Genomic DNA, 12,493 nt, shown 5'->3' with positions numbered 1-12,493 from the left:
AACTAGATGCTAGAAATCTGCTTTCCAATCCCCGTCCCACTACTATCAGCTGTGCGACCTGGGGCACCCCACTCCCCTGCCTCCCTAGCAGGGACAGACTTTTATTATTGTTAGACTGGAAGTGGCCTCTATCATCTGACACCCCTCCACCAGGGTCTAGACATAGTAGGTGCTCAATAAATATTTGTTGAGTTGATTGCAGTGGAAGAAAAGTTACACTTTAAGTTTCTGCCCAGTTGGGGTTAAAAGGGCTGCAGGGAGGGGTAAAGCGAAAACTGGGCTCAGGGGCCGCGGGGTGGGTGCGGGGGGGAGACAGGCCGGGGTTGGGGGGGTGCTGCGAAACCGGGAATTTGGAAAGTTGGCGGCTTGCAGGAGAAAGACACCCAGCGATGGTGGAGGGGAGGTGGGAGGACATTCCGATCCCGGGCAGGGCGAGGACAAAGCGTGGTAAGAGAGGAGCGTGGGGCGTGAAGTGCGGTGGGAAGAGGTGCCGGCGCCGGGCGGCGCGTGCGGCCCAAGCCCCAGTCGGGGCGCGGAGGGGAGCAGCTGGCGCGCGGGGCGGAGGCGGGGAGCGAGGGGCGCCTGTCCCGCGGCCGCCCCGGCTGCTCTCGCCCCCGCGCGGCCCCCTGCCCCTCCTTTCCGGAGGGCGGGGCGGGGCGGGCTCGCCCGGCCTCCTGGCGGCGCCGCGGCCCCTGCACTCCGGCCGGGCTCTGCTGGCTGCGGCGGGAGCGGGACCTGGGCGGCGGCGGCGGTGAGCGAGGCTGGGAGCGGGCGCTGGGCCGGGGGCCGAGGTGACTCGGAGGCGGCGGCGGGACCGGAGGGGCTGGGGCTCCGCCAGGTGCGCGGGGGCGCGTCCGCCGCCAGGCGCGCGGGTGCCGGGGCTGGAAGGTGCGCTCGCGGCCCGCCGCCCTGCCCAACAGACGGCGGGGACTCCGTGGGGAGCGGCGTCGGGGCTGGGGGTGGGCCTCCAGGACCTACCGCCCTGCGGAGAAGAGGGATCGGCAGCCTTCGCACCCTGCCTCGCCCCCCGGGTTCCTGTGACAGCTGCGAGGGAGCCGAGGTCCCAAACGGAGCACCTCAGCCCCTGTCCCACCCAGTTTTAGTTTCTCGGCGTGCTCGTCCAGACCGTCCCTTGCAGAGAAAGGGCTGGTGGCCGCGGCTCTCTCCCTGGCCCTCCCCGTCCAGGCAGGTCTTCCCTGAAAGCCTGTCTTACAGCACAGAACCTTGCTTTCCAAGGGACTTTTCCAAGTTGCATCACTCCTTGGCCTCTAGACAGGTGCTTGGCTATCATGTTGGAGTTACACGGGATTTTAAAAAACTTTGTGTATTTACTATGTGCGGACCCCTTCACCCCAAGGGAGCAGTGCCCTTCCAACGCTGTTCAAAACACATTGAGAATTCTTTTGGGGCACTGGTTCTCAAACTTGGCAGCATGTCTAGAGAGTTTTAAAAAAATACTGATGCCTAGGTCCCACCTCTAGAGATCCCCATTCAGTGGGTCGGGGCTGGGGGTGGGGGGGCTGCCTGGACAGTGGAATTAAGAAGCCAGGTGATTCTGGGGCGCCTGTGTGGCTCAGTCGTTGGGCAGCTGCCTTCGGCTCAGGTCATGATCCCAGGGTCCTGGGATCGAGCCCCGCATCGAGCTCCCTGCTCGGCGGAGAGTCTGCTTCTCCCTCTCCCTCTGTCTGCTGCTCTGCCTACTTGTGCTCTCTCTCTCTCTGTTAAACAAAATAAAATAAAAATCTTAAAAAAAAAAAAAAAGCCAGGTGATTCTAACGTGCAGCCACATTTGAGAACCGCTTGTTTGGCGCTTGCTCCCAGAGCTACTTTTTGTACTGGGGAAGATCCGTGTTAACAACTCATCTCAGGCACTCTTGACTGCCTTGCTGTAGGCTACCTCTCCACCTGGAGGGCCTGTTGGTCGGTGCTTTCCAACCTTCGACTGCAGATGGTGCCTTTTTCTGGAGTATGCTTTGTTTCTGCCTTTCTGTTTACAGTAAATATTGCCTGGGCACTTTCTGTCAAGGAGTTGGGAGTGTAGGAATCTAAGCCACAAAGTCCTTGCAGGATCAAGGTTATAATACAGGGTTGTTATGCTTAGGCAAAACAAAGTGATAATTTGACTCATCTCATTTGGAGAAGATTTCAGATTAAAAGGAGGGAAAATACTTTAGGAATCCATTAACTTTTGGAGACCGTCTGCCACAGATAATGATTTTGCCTCTAAGTGTGAGGATTTGATCTTCGAGAAAGCAAGCTAACAAGATCCTTAAGGTTTTGTGGCCAATTTTGTGTTAATGTGCGAGCATTTGTGACTTAAGCTTATTCCCGTTGTGTGATTAAGCCCAGATGTAACACAGTGTATATTTCTTGTTGATAGAGTAATACCTGAATTACAGAATTGGTGCCTTACGGTAGCAATGCACAGCTGAGCTGAGTCCCTAGCCACGTTTCTGATGATCTTAAAAATGACAGGGAAATAGGACTAAGGAAAAATTGAACATGGGTATCAATATTGACTGAATTTGATCATATATATTTTATTAAGTGTGTTTTCAGTGTCCATGCTATTGTGACAGTCTGCTTGGATCTTGGTTAATTTTCTGTTGTATCCAAGTATAATGTTGCTACCTGGCCACAAACCAGTGGCTTTTATTTCTTTTTAGGTGCTGGCTGGCGCTCTATTTTGTGTTTTTCTTAGGAGCAGGGCGTCTTTTAAGAGAATACCCTCCAGAGGTGGAGAAACATTTGAATTCATTTCTAGCCCCTAACATGAGTCAAAAGAACCATTCATTTTGAAAAATAGAAAATTGTGTAGTTCTGCCCGTTGGATTTTCTTTTTCCCACCTTCTGCTACCATACCCCGCTCCTATCACTGTGTTCAATTGCTGGAAATGGGGCCGCTGTGGGAGCGGTCTTAATTGTCTTGGCTTGAGAATGGAGGTTATGTGGAGTGCATGGTCTCACAGGGTGGCCCCTGACCTGAATCCTCAACCTTTGGGGAGCAAGACCATATGGAAAGTGTTTTCCTACTGTTGATTTTTTTTTTTTTTTTTCTCCTTGGACCAGGCCAACAAAATGAAGCCTGCCTTATTGTGGTATTGCATGGTATTGCATGGCTTGTAACCTTTCTAATCTTGTCGCCATTTTGGGGAAAAATGTTTATTTGAGGATGCTATTGAATTCTTGGTGTCTGAAAAGTTGCACTTGAACAGCATTGGTTACACTGTGAATATAATCGTGTATTCTTCCCCCCCCCCAAAAAAAAACATAAGAAAGGAAAAATGCATGTTATCTGTGGCTCTAAACAGATTTATTGAAACGTTTCTCACTTGGGTCTTGCAGCTCTGATATTCTAAAATGATTGGAAGTAAGTGAAGAAAAATGAGAAGAAAGTTAGCAAGGGGCTTCTTCATTTTGAGGAAGGGTATACGACACTCAGAAGAATGATTTTTGATTTGTGTTACGAGTAGACTGCCCTATCGGTTTCCTCTTTTTTTCCTTCTGTAAGTAGGGACAGTTAACTTGCTTGTACAGTTGGGGTGCGGAGTGGTTAAAGAAATGTAATGGATTCCTTACCTGCCTTTCCCCCTGAAACCCATTTATCTGAGAGATGCCGTCGACCTTTAAACAACAGCAACAACTGATTTTGCGCTTTTCCTTTCTTTCCCCGCTCTGATCCGGGCAGTGCAATGGGAGAAGTTGGCATCAGCAGAGAAAAACAAAGTTCAAGGGAACTGAAAATTGGGTAATTTTCCCTGAATGACCAAGTGCTTATTTTGTCACATGGCACTGCTGTTATCAAGAAACAAGTAATGGCATGAAGACTCTGAAAATGGAAAAGAAAGAAAAAAAAAGGGATGTGACAGGAGTATCACCACGGTTGTCTGGCTTTCACGTAGGGGAAGCTTCTGGGAGTTTGCAGTCCAGTGCCCCGGTTCCAACCTGCCTTTACCCTCCTCTGTCAGGCACTGCCCTCTGTCAGCGCCCCCCCCCCCCCCCAGCCAAGATTGAGACAGTGCCTCAATCTTAAATTCACGCCAGGTTTTTGTTTGTCGTTTGTTTGCCTCGATTACTGGCAAAGCTCCGCATTCGCTCATTGAGTTCTTGGTGAACAAGGTACAGTCCTTGACTTAGGGAGCTTGAAGTCTGGTGGAGATGAAAACTGTGGGTTATAGTCAACTGGGAGCTCTTATAATCACAATGAGCACAAAGAACTGTGAGGAGCAGCCAGGTAGCCCCTGGCTAGCCTCACCTGGGTAAATGCCTTTGCTTGGGTTTAAATTAGAATTTACTAGGTCTGACATCAAGGCTTTTTTGTTTTGTTTTAAGTGGGCTCCATACCCAGTGTGGAGCCCAACGTGGGGCTTGAACTCACGACCCTGAGATCAAGACCTGAGCTGAGATCAAGAGTTAGATGCCTAAGGGACTGAGCCACCCAGGTGCCCCTGGACATCAAGTTTTAAATGACTGACTTGAGTCCTTCCTGACAGAGAGGGGAGATGGTGCAGAGAGGTAGTGGGGAGTGAGGAAGGGAGGCCAGATTCTGGCAGAAGCATTTGGTTGAAGGAGCGCTTAACCAAGCAGTGCAGGGCATTCCCTGGGGTTGGGAAGCTGGCCGGGAACGGGGCTGGGTCCATTTGGGGCATGTTGGTAACTGGCAAAGTAAGCTTCGTTAGCAGTGGCTACGTCTGCTGTGGGGCGGGCAGGAGAGAACTCGGTGCTTCTTTGAAGATGCAGCTGGTGTGCTTTTAGAGCAAGTGATTTGCTTACTGTCTGCAACTCCAGCCAGCATGCGACATTCATTCTTTGTCATTCTGTAGTCACTTTAGCTCACATTTCCTTGGACAGACTGAGAACTGGACTTCACACTGTTTTTCCCTCCGGAGGGTAGTTTCCAAACAGCTGACCCACTGGGCTAATAACCCCACGGTTAAAAGAGGAGCTACCCTTTGTTTATTGGCCCCCTTCCAAGCACCGGGTTGCGTGCTTAGCACTTGTCCTGTACCTACTCAAGAGGCAGGTGGCAGTGGCTTCACCTTACGGATGAGGAAGCCGAGGCCCAGTGAGGGGCTGGATCCTGCTGTAGCTCACGGCGCTGCAAGGAAGTAGCAGAGTTGAGGTTCGAGAGCCTTCAGGGTTTTCTACTGCTCTGTGTGCTTAAGCAGAGCTGATTAAGAAAGTATGTTTTCTGTGCCCTATTTTTCTAACATCCAGTCCTCTTAGGTCTGGATTGATTTATCATTTTCCTTTACTAGGTGATATGTTTTGCTTTTTTTTTAATTTTTTATTTAAAGATTTTTATTTATTTATTTGACAGAGAGAGAGATAGCGAGAGCAGGAACACAAGCAGGGGGAGTGGGAGAGGGAGAAGCAGGCTTCCAGCCGATCAGGGAGCCCAATGCGGGGCTCAATCCCAGGACCCTGGGATCATGACCTGAGCGGAAGGCAGACGCTTAACGACTGAGCCACCCAGGCGCCCGGTATGTTTTGCTTTTTAACGGAGAGGGTAGATTAGGCTGTTCAGAAAGACTCTGAATGGATCCCACATCCTAAGTGAGAGAGATCCCCACATTTCTGCCAGCTCTGCACACTTCTGAGTGTCTGTAGTTAATTGGCTGTTGGGTAGGAAATTAAAAGCAAAATTCAGTGTTGAACATTCTGGAGCAAAATAAAGCTGTGCACATTCAATTCTTATTTATGTGGTACTTTCGACAAAAACAAACCTTTGCTGCATAGCAATTACCTCAAGCTCCTAAAATTACAGGTAGTAAGGGCTTCGAGGCCCTATGGGGCTATAATTAGGAAAGATGAGTTTAAAACAGGGTTAGTGAGTGTGTGTTCATTACTACAGTGGGTTGTAGCTCAGTATTTCAACCTGAGAAGGATCGGCTCCAGAGAACATTCGCAGGCGTGTCAGGGTAGGGTCATCATAGAGTTGGTATGTTTGGGATTAGAGCACAGGGCATTTGTCTCGAACATGGATAATTTCTGCCAACCTGGCTGGCAGCCTTTTTGTTTATAGGGACAAGTTTATTCCCTGCCACCCAATCACAGGCATTTCTGCTTGCCCTAGGTAGAGTACACAATGGTTCAGGTTGTTACTATGTAGTGTGGTGTGTGTGTTTTTTTTTTTTTAAAGAAGTATAAAGCCCCCTTATTATTAATAATCGTTCACTGTTGCTTATCTTGCTTTAATCACAGAAGACTGAGGCAAGGTGACCATGATTTTCTAGTTTTGGCTTCAGGAATTCTCTTGGTTTTTACCTCTGACTTCCCCTGGCTCTCTATCCTTGCATTTTATTGCATTTGAAACAGGCCTTCTGCGTTCCCTTGCGAATCTACCGTCCATACCAGGGAGAGGGCCTACTGTGCCCAGGACTCCTCTCAGGGATCCTGTCACGTCAGTATTGTTAGTCCCATTTTCCAGGTGAGGAACCTGGTGAGGTCTGGAGTCAGGTACTAAGTGGGAGTTTGGGGGTTTCAGACTCTAAACAGCTGGTCTCTTTGGACTTCATTTGAAAGGAAAGAGAAATGGCCCAGTTATCTAAGCCGTGAAGAGGTTCTAATATATCCTATGAATTAATATATATCTTTGAACTTCATTGTAGCGGTATTGGTCACTTTAAAAAAAAAAGATTTTTGCCTAGGAGATTTTTATACTCCTTCTTAAAAACAGTGACTTACTCAGAATTACACAGTAGTAGCTGAAAAGTTGATTAGCCTCTCGCCTTGCCCTAATCTAATATCAAAAACCCGGAAAGTTTACTGAGAGAGTGATTACAATGAAAGCATTAGGAGTTGGAGAGGAGCTGATAGAGAAAGAATGGAGGGAGAGGTAGGAGTAGTTTGCAAAGAGACTGCAGGGTAGATTTTACCAAATTTAAAAGATTTCTTTTACTTGTGAGTTTCTGGTTTGGGGCTTGAGCCCCTTTGTTCCAGAAGTAGGCAGACAGGCTCAACCTTGCCGCCCTGGGCCACCTGTGAATTTTTTTTTGCGGTGGGGAGGGATGGTGAGGGTGTAGGGTGAGAAGGAGAAAGAGGGGAAATGGGGAGTGGGGCCAGGATTAAAGCCACTGGTTGCCTGGTGTCTGGTCTGCTCTGGACTGGACAGCACTGGGTCCCTGCAGTGAGTCTAACTTCTTGGGTGTGAGGCAGCTGGGTGGTATACGAAAGAGAAGGGGCAGGGTGGGGGGGGCGGCGGGGCGGGTGTCATCTTTGGATATCCCAGAGACTTGCCCAAGATCAGTAATTCTCATAATTATAGCAAATCCTCCTAGAGCACTTACTTCCAGCCCTGAGGGCTTTTAATATAGCAACTCTAGGGACCAGGTACTACCATAAACCCATTTTACAGATGAAGGAGACAAGGCCTTGAGACATTGGGTAAGTCGTCCAGGTTGTGCAGCTACCGAGTGGTGGGACCCAGGGTTCAGACTCGTCTGGCCCTGAGCTGTGCTCTTAATGACTCAGATGGCCTCCTTAGGCCCACGGTGGTCTCTGCACTGGTTCTTCATTTCTTTAAAAGGCCTGCTTGTGTATGCCTTTATCTCACAAGTAGAATGCCATCGGTCCCCTTTGTGAACGAGTTCCATCCCCACAAACCTGTAAGCAAACCTATAAAAAGGAGGGATCTGGCCACTGACCTGTATACTTGCATCTAGCAGAAAAGAGGTGTTTGGTGAAGTTTCATGGAAGGAGGGATGGAAGGCAGCTGGCCTTTGGAAACTTGATGTCCCTGTGTTTCTTCTCTCTCTCTCTAGCAGCTACAGTGATTTCTAAACAGAAAAGAAACAAGAGGGAGAACGGGAGAGTGTTTCATAAAAGTAATCAGAATTCCTGAAAAAAGCACATTTAAAAAAAATGTATTTCCCATGGCCATGATCTCCTGTTTGTGCGTAAAGCAGTTACTGTTCGCAGGGCCTGCCTACCACCCGCTTGCAGGGGGCTTTGTGAGGAAGGAGGCCCTTCAGACTCTCAGACGCTGTTGGGGCTGCTCTTATCGGAGAGCCCGCAGAGCATATTTTCTTTGGGGCCGAGCACCAAATACCAGGCGGCTTTGGCCCACCGTCTGTTTTGCTAGGGCCACAGACATAGAAAGTGGTTCTGTCCCTTGTGTCCTCATTCCGTCTCCAGAATTCGGGGCGGGGTGGGGGGAGCGTCTTCCCTTCGCCGGGAGTGTGGAGTCCTGGGCAGCTCCCCCTTCCATCCGGACTTGTTCCTCACCTGTAAAATGGGGGTGTAGTGCCCGCCTCGTAGAGTTGTTGGGGCCACGTCTCTTTGACACGAGAGACTGGCTCTCAGGTGGGGCCCTGCTGGGGACAGGTGGCGATCTCTGTAGACATTCTTGGTTGTCAGACTGGGGGTGACGGTGGCTCCTGGCATCTGGTGGAGAGAGTCCAGGGTTGCGGCTAAAGACCCCACGGTGCACAGGACAGCCCCCACAACAAAGAAGCATTTGGCCCCAAAAGTCGGTCGTGCTAGGCTGAGAGCCCTGGCAAGTGCGAGCTCTAACAGCGGTGGCTGTTTTTCACATTTCTCGCCAAAGGGAGCCAGGGGGACAGAGAGCCCTCCTTTCTTAAGTCGGGAGGAGGAGATGGAAATTAACCTTTTCTTGATGCGTCTGGGTTTCCCCACAGGTGCCCCTGAAGTGTGGGAAGAGCTACTTTCCTCTCCGTTAAGCGCTTAGCTTCATTTGTAATTGCGTCTATTTACATATAAATAATACGTATACATTTACAAATAAATAGTTAATATGCTAAAACCCTTAACATCTCGGGGTAGTTAAAATCTGGTCTGCAGGAGCCGGGCTTCAGATCAGCCACAAACCTTGTGAGGCTTGCTTTTCTTTTCCATAAAAGAGGACAGGTTCCCCTCCTATCTTACGTTGTTCCAGGACTAAAGACAGCAAAATGAAGTAATTTTCACATGTGCCCATGTGAAAATAGCTCTACACATGCGAAGGTACGGTATGGGTCCTGAGGTGTGCCTTTTGGTCGTGTTTTTCAGAGAACCCCGTTCCTAAGTGGCCACTTGGTAAATGGCACTAAAAAGGACTCGGGCTCGGTAGCCCAAGAATGCTGTGTTGCCGGCAAGGTGGTAAACTCGGCCGGGAAAACAGTCCTGCCCCCGGGGAGCATGTGATTCAGAGGCAGTGCGGCCCGCGGAGGTTGAGAGGACGCGTGTGGGCGTGAACCACCCGGTCACCCTACCTCTAGGTTCACCCTTTGGCTTTTCCCTTATTTGTTCTCTGACCCTGGGCCAACTCCTTGACCTTTCTTACACCCCAGTTTCATCACCTGTGAAAGGAGGCAGACGATGACACCACCACCACCCACCTGAGCACAGGTGTAGGGAAGTGACGCGTCCTTGAGAAGTGTCCTGGAGTGTGTGGTGCGCACGGGGAGCTTAGCTCCATAAATGCACTGTTATTAGTAAAATAGCATTATTTATTATTTTGGCCTATAGCATGTGTAATTTTACTCAGGTGAGGAAGGGACGGCTCTTGGGTTAGGAGCTGAAGAAGGTTTTCTCTGGAGTTCCCAGTATCTTTTAACATTTCAGTGTCACAAGACGCATAACATAAGATTGGCCATTCGAGCTAGTTTGAGCAATTTCGATTTTAAGTGGCATTAAGTACGTGCCCAGCACAGCCTTGTGCAACTGTCAGCACCATCTAATTCCAGAACGCCTTCGTCCGCCCAGAGGGAAACCCTGTCCCCACAGAGCGGCGGCTTCATGTTCCTCCCCCGCCCGCAGGCCCTGCATCCCTGCTTTCCTCTTCGGCTCTGCGGGCGGCGCCTGTCCTGGACGTTTTCTGTACATGGGGTGCTACGCTACGTGGCCTTTGTGGCTGGCGTCTTGCACTTTGCATCCTGTTTCCCAGGCAGTCCAGCCAGTTCCAGCACTCTTGCCTCTTTCCCTGGTCTCTCCCGAGATCAGCTCACGCCTCATTTTCATTGGCCTGTTTTTTTCCCAAGTCCTGTCCGGTTTGCAGGCATTTAATGTCTTTCTTCCTTTCTTCCTTTTGGCCCTTTTTGGCCCACCTTCTTTTTTCCATGGTTCCCACCCAGTGATTCTAATGGCCCTTGAAGTGAAGATTGGAATGAAGTGCTCAGGCGGGTTCTTGGTGCTGCTGGAGAGCAGGTCCTATCAGGGATTTTGTTTCTGTTGAAGAATTACCAGCAGGAGTGCACACTGGAGTGGGAGGGAGGGGGGAAGCGGGGGCGGGGGGGCTTGAGCTGTCCCCAGGACAGCGTGGCAGGTTTTAAAAACAAGTGTCTGGAAAACACCTACCAGGCCCCTTTCATTCCTGTGTTTAAAAGCCTTCCACAATGAGAAGTGGCCCTCAATTAAGTTGGTTAATAAAAACCTCCCCCTGTTTTAAAGCATTCTTGGGAAGTGTTTACATTGAACCCCACTGTGGGCTTCTAAATGAGAAGCTGTGGAGTGAGTGATCCTTAACCTGTGACTTTAATAATATCCTTTGCTTTAGATTTCCAGGTGGAGGCCTGGGCCAGATTTGTAGCTTGTCATTGATCCAGACAATCTTGACTCTCTCCCTGTCCCTCCCCCTTCAGCCAGACCCTTAGAAGATTGGACAGGCCTAAAGCAGCTCAGAGATGCAAACTAGCTCCCTGGCGCGGGACCAGGCTGAAAGGGGGTGCTGTGTTCCCCACAACCCCTGTTCTGACCTTTAGTAACAGGATGGAGGGCTTCAGTAACAAGAGATGAAAGCATTTAGGAGAGCAGCTCAGGGCTTGTGAGGTTCTTCTGGGTCCTTCCACCAGGATTTGGAGTTTTCTCGGGCTAAGGAGGCCGTGGGCCCTTAGAGGTGAGGACGCTCTGCTTTTTGCTCTGATTCTGGAGAGAGAAATAGGGCCCACCAAGAGGAAGCAGGATGTTGGCTGCTTTTGGGGGCTTACAGAGTTTCTTTCTTTGGAAACTTTAGAAGTTATCACAGAGATGCATTCAGAGAAAAGCTATGTCCTGAAATAAAGGGCCCTCTAGGATGCCTTCCCTTTGTGCTGCCTTTCTGGGGACCCGAATTATGCTGGCTGAGGGCAGGAGGGTGGGAAAATCCAGAATCACAGGCACAGGTTGGGATTTACCCAGAGGCAGCAGGGCCTGGTGGTTACCAGCCTGGACTCTGGCCCTGGACTGCTTGGATCCAAATCCTGGCTTCGTTACATGAGTTAATATGTCTAAGGTGCTTGGAGCAATGTCTGGATAGGGAGGTGTATATGTGTATGTTCTTATTATTCTGGCACTTTGCTTTTTGTGAATTCCCAGTTAGAATTGTAGAAATCCTTCTTGTTTTCAAAGCAAATTCATCTCTGTACCCGGCAGGCTTGTGCAATCCATGGTAGAGAGTGATATCACTGGACCCTTAAAAGGCATGACCTGCAGATGGAGAAATCATGCTTGATGAGTCTATTAAAGTTCTTTGAGGGAGAAAATAAATGTGGGGAGAAGGGCAAACCCATGGATACAGTTTTAGAGTTCCAAAAGACCTTTGAGAAGACTTCATGCCCAAGCCTATCGAATATATGAGTCTCCCACAACTTTCTGTGTGGAGGAGAATTTAAGAAGGAGTATGGCTAAAAACCATCTTCTGTTTGTCCTCGATAAGAGGAGAGAGGGGAACTGTGAAATCTTCACATTGCAGTTGAAATGGAATCGTTTTAAAAGTAAGATGCAGAAATGTTAGAGTTAAAACCATAAGGAGTTCTGTGGTTTTCTTTTTTAAAAAAAAAATTTGGGTGCTATATGGATATGTCAACTACACTTTTATTTTTATATTATTTATTTATTTATTTCAAGGATTTTATTTACTTGAGGGAGCGTGAGCGCACAAGCAGTGGGGGAGGGGCAAAGGGAGAGGGAGAAGCGGACTCCCTGTTCAGCAGGGAGCCTGACGCAGGGCTCCGTCCCAGGACCCCAAGATCACGACCCGAGCCAAAGGCAGACGCTTAACTGACTGAGCCATTCCGGCGCCCCTCAACTACACTTTTAAATAATTCATTTGTATTCTGTGGCTACACCTCAGCAGCCAAGGGTTGGGACTAGGAATTGTGTATGCTGCTTCCCATGCTATAGGTCACGGGTGCTCAGTAAATATATGTTGAATGAATGAGTAAAATTAATAGAACCAAGGAGTTCATTAACAAATAACTTAAATTCTTTTTTTTTTTTTTAAAGATTTTATTTATTTATTTAATTGACAGGGAGAGAGAGAGACAGCATGAGAGGGAACACAAGCAGGGGGAGTGGGAGAGGGGGAAGCAGGCTTCCCGCAGAGCAGGGAGCCCGATGCGCGGCTCGATCCCAGGACCCTGGGATCATGACCTGAGCCGAAGGCAGACGCTTAACGACTGAGCCACCCAGGCGCCCTTAAATTCTGTCTTTTGAAAAATAACATCTCCTTTCTGTATTTTAATTAAATAGTACATTTGTAGAAGGAAGTAGATTCCTCCATTAATAAATATACAAA

General features: G+C 49.2%; 1 protein-coding gene across 3 annotated transcripts in view; it reads left to right on the top strand.

Moving 5' to 3' along the window:
• Positions 1 to 596: 596 nt before the first annotated feature.
• Positions 597 to 12,493, top strand: part of CGNL1 (cingulin like 1) — a 158,815-nt gene continuing 146,918 nt past the window's right edge. The window contains exon 1 of one of the 3 annotated variants that reach the window (XM_045899992.3): positions 597 to 751. The gene's annotated coding sequence lies outside the window, so the exon portion shown is untranslated. The remainder of the gene's footprint in view (positions 752 to 12,493) is intronic. The other 2 variants (XM_064570420.1, XM_054513523.2) reach the window with 2 other exon arrangements.

This window comes from Mirounga angustirostris, unplaced genomic scaffold (genome assembly GCF_029215605.1).
Source record: "Mirounga angustirostris isolate CCGP_5_RB_7025 unplaced genomic scaffold, mMirAng1.0.hap1 SCAF_9, whole genome shotgun sequence".
Taxonomy (NCBI): domain Eukaryota; kingdom Metazoa; phylum Chordata; class Mammalia; order Carnivora; family Phocidae; genus Mirounga; species Mirounga angustirostris.
Note: the sequence above shows the minus strand (reverse complement) of the source record. Positions and strands in the feature narration are given on the sequence as shown.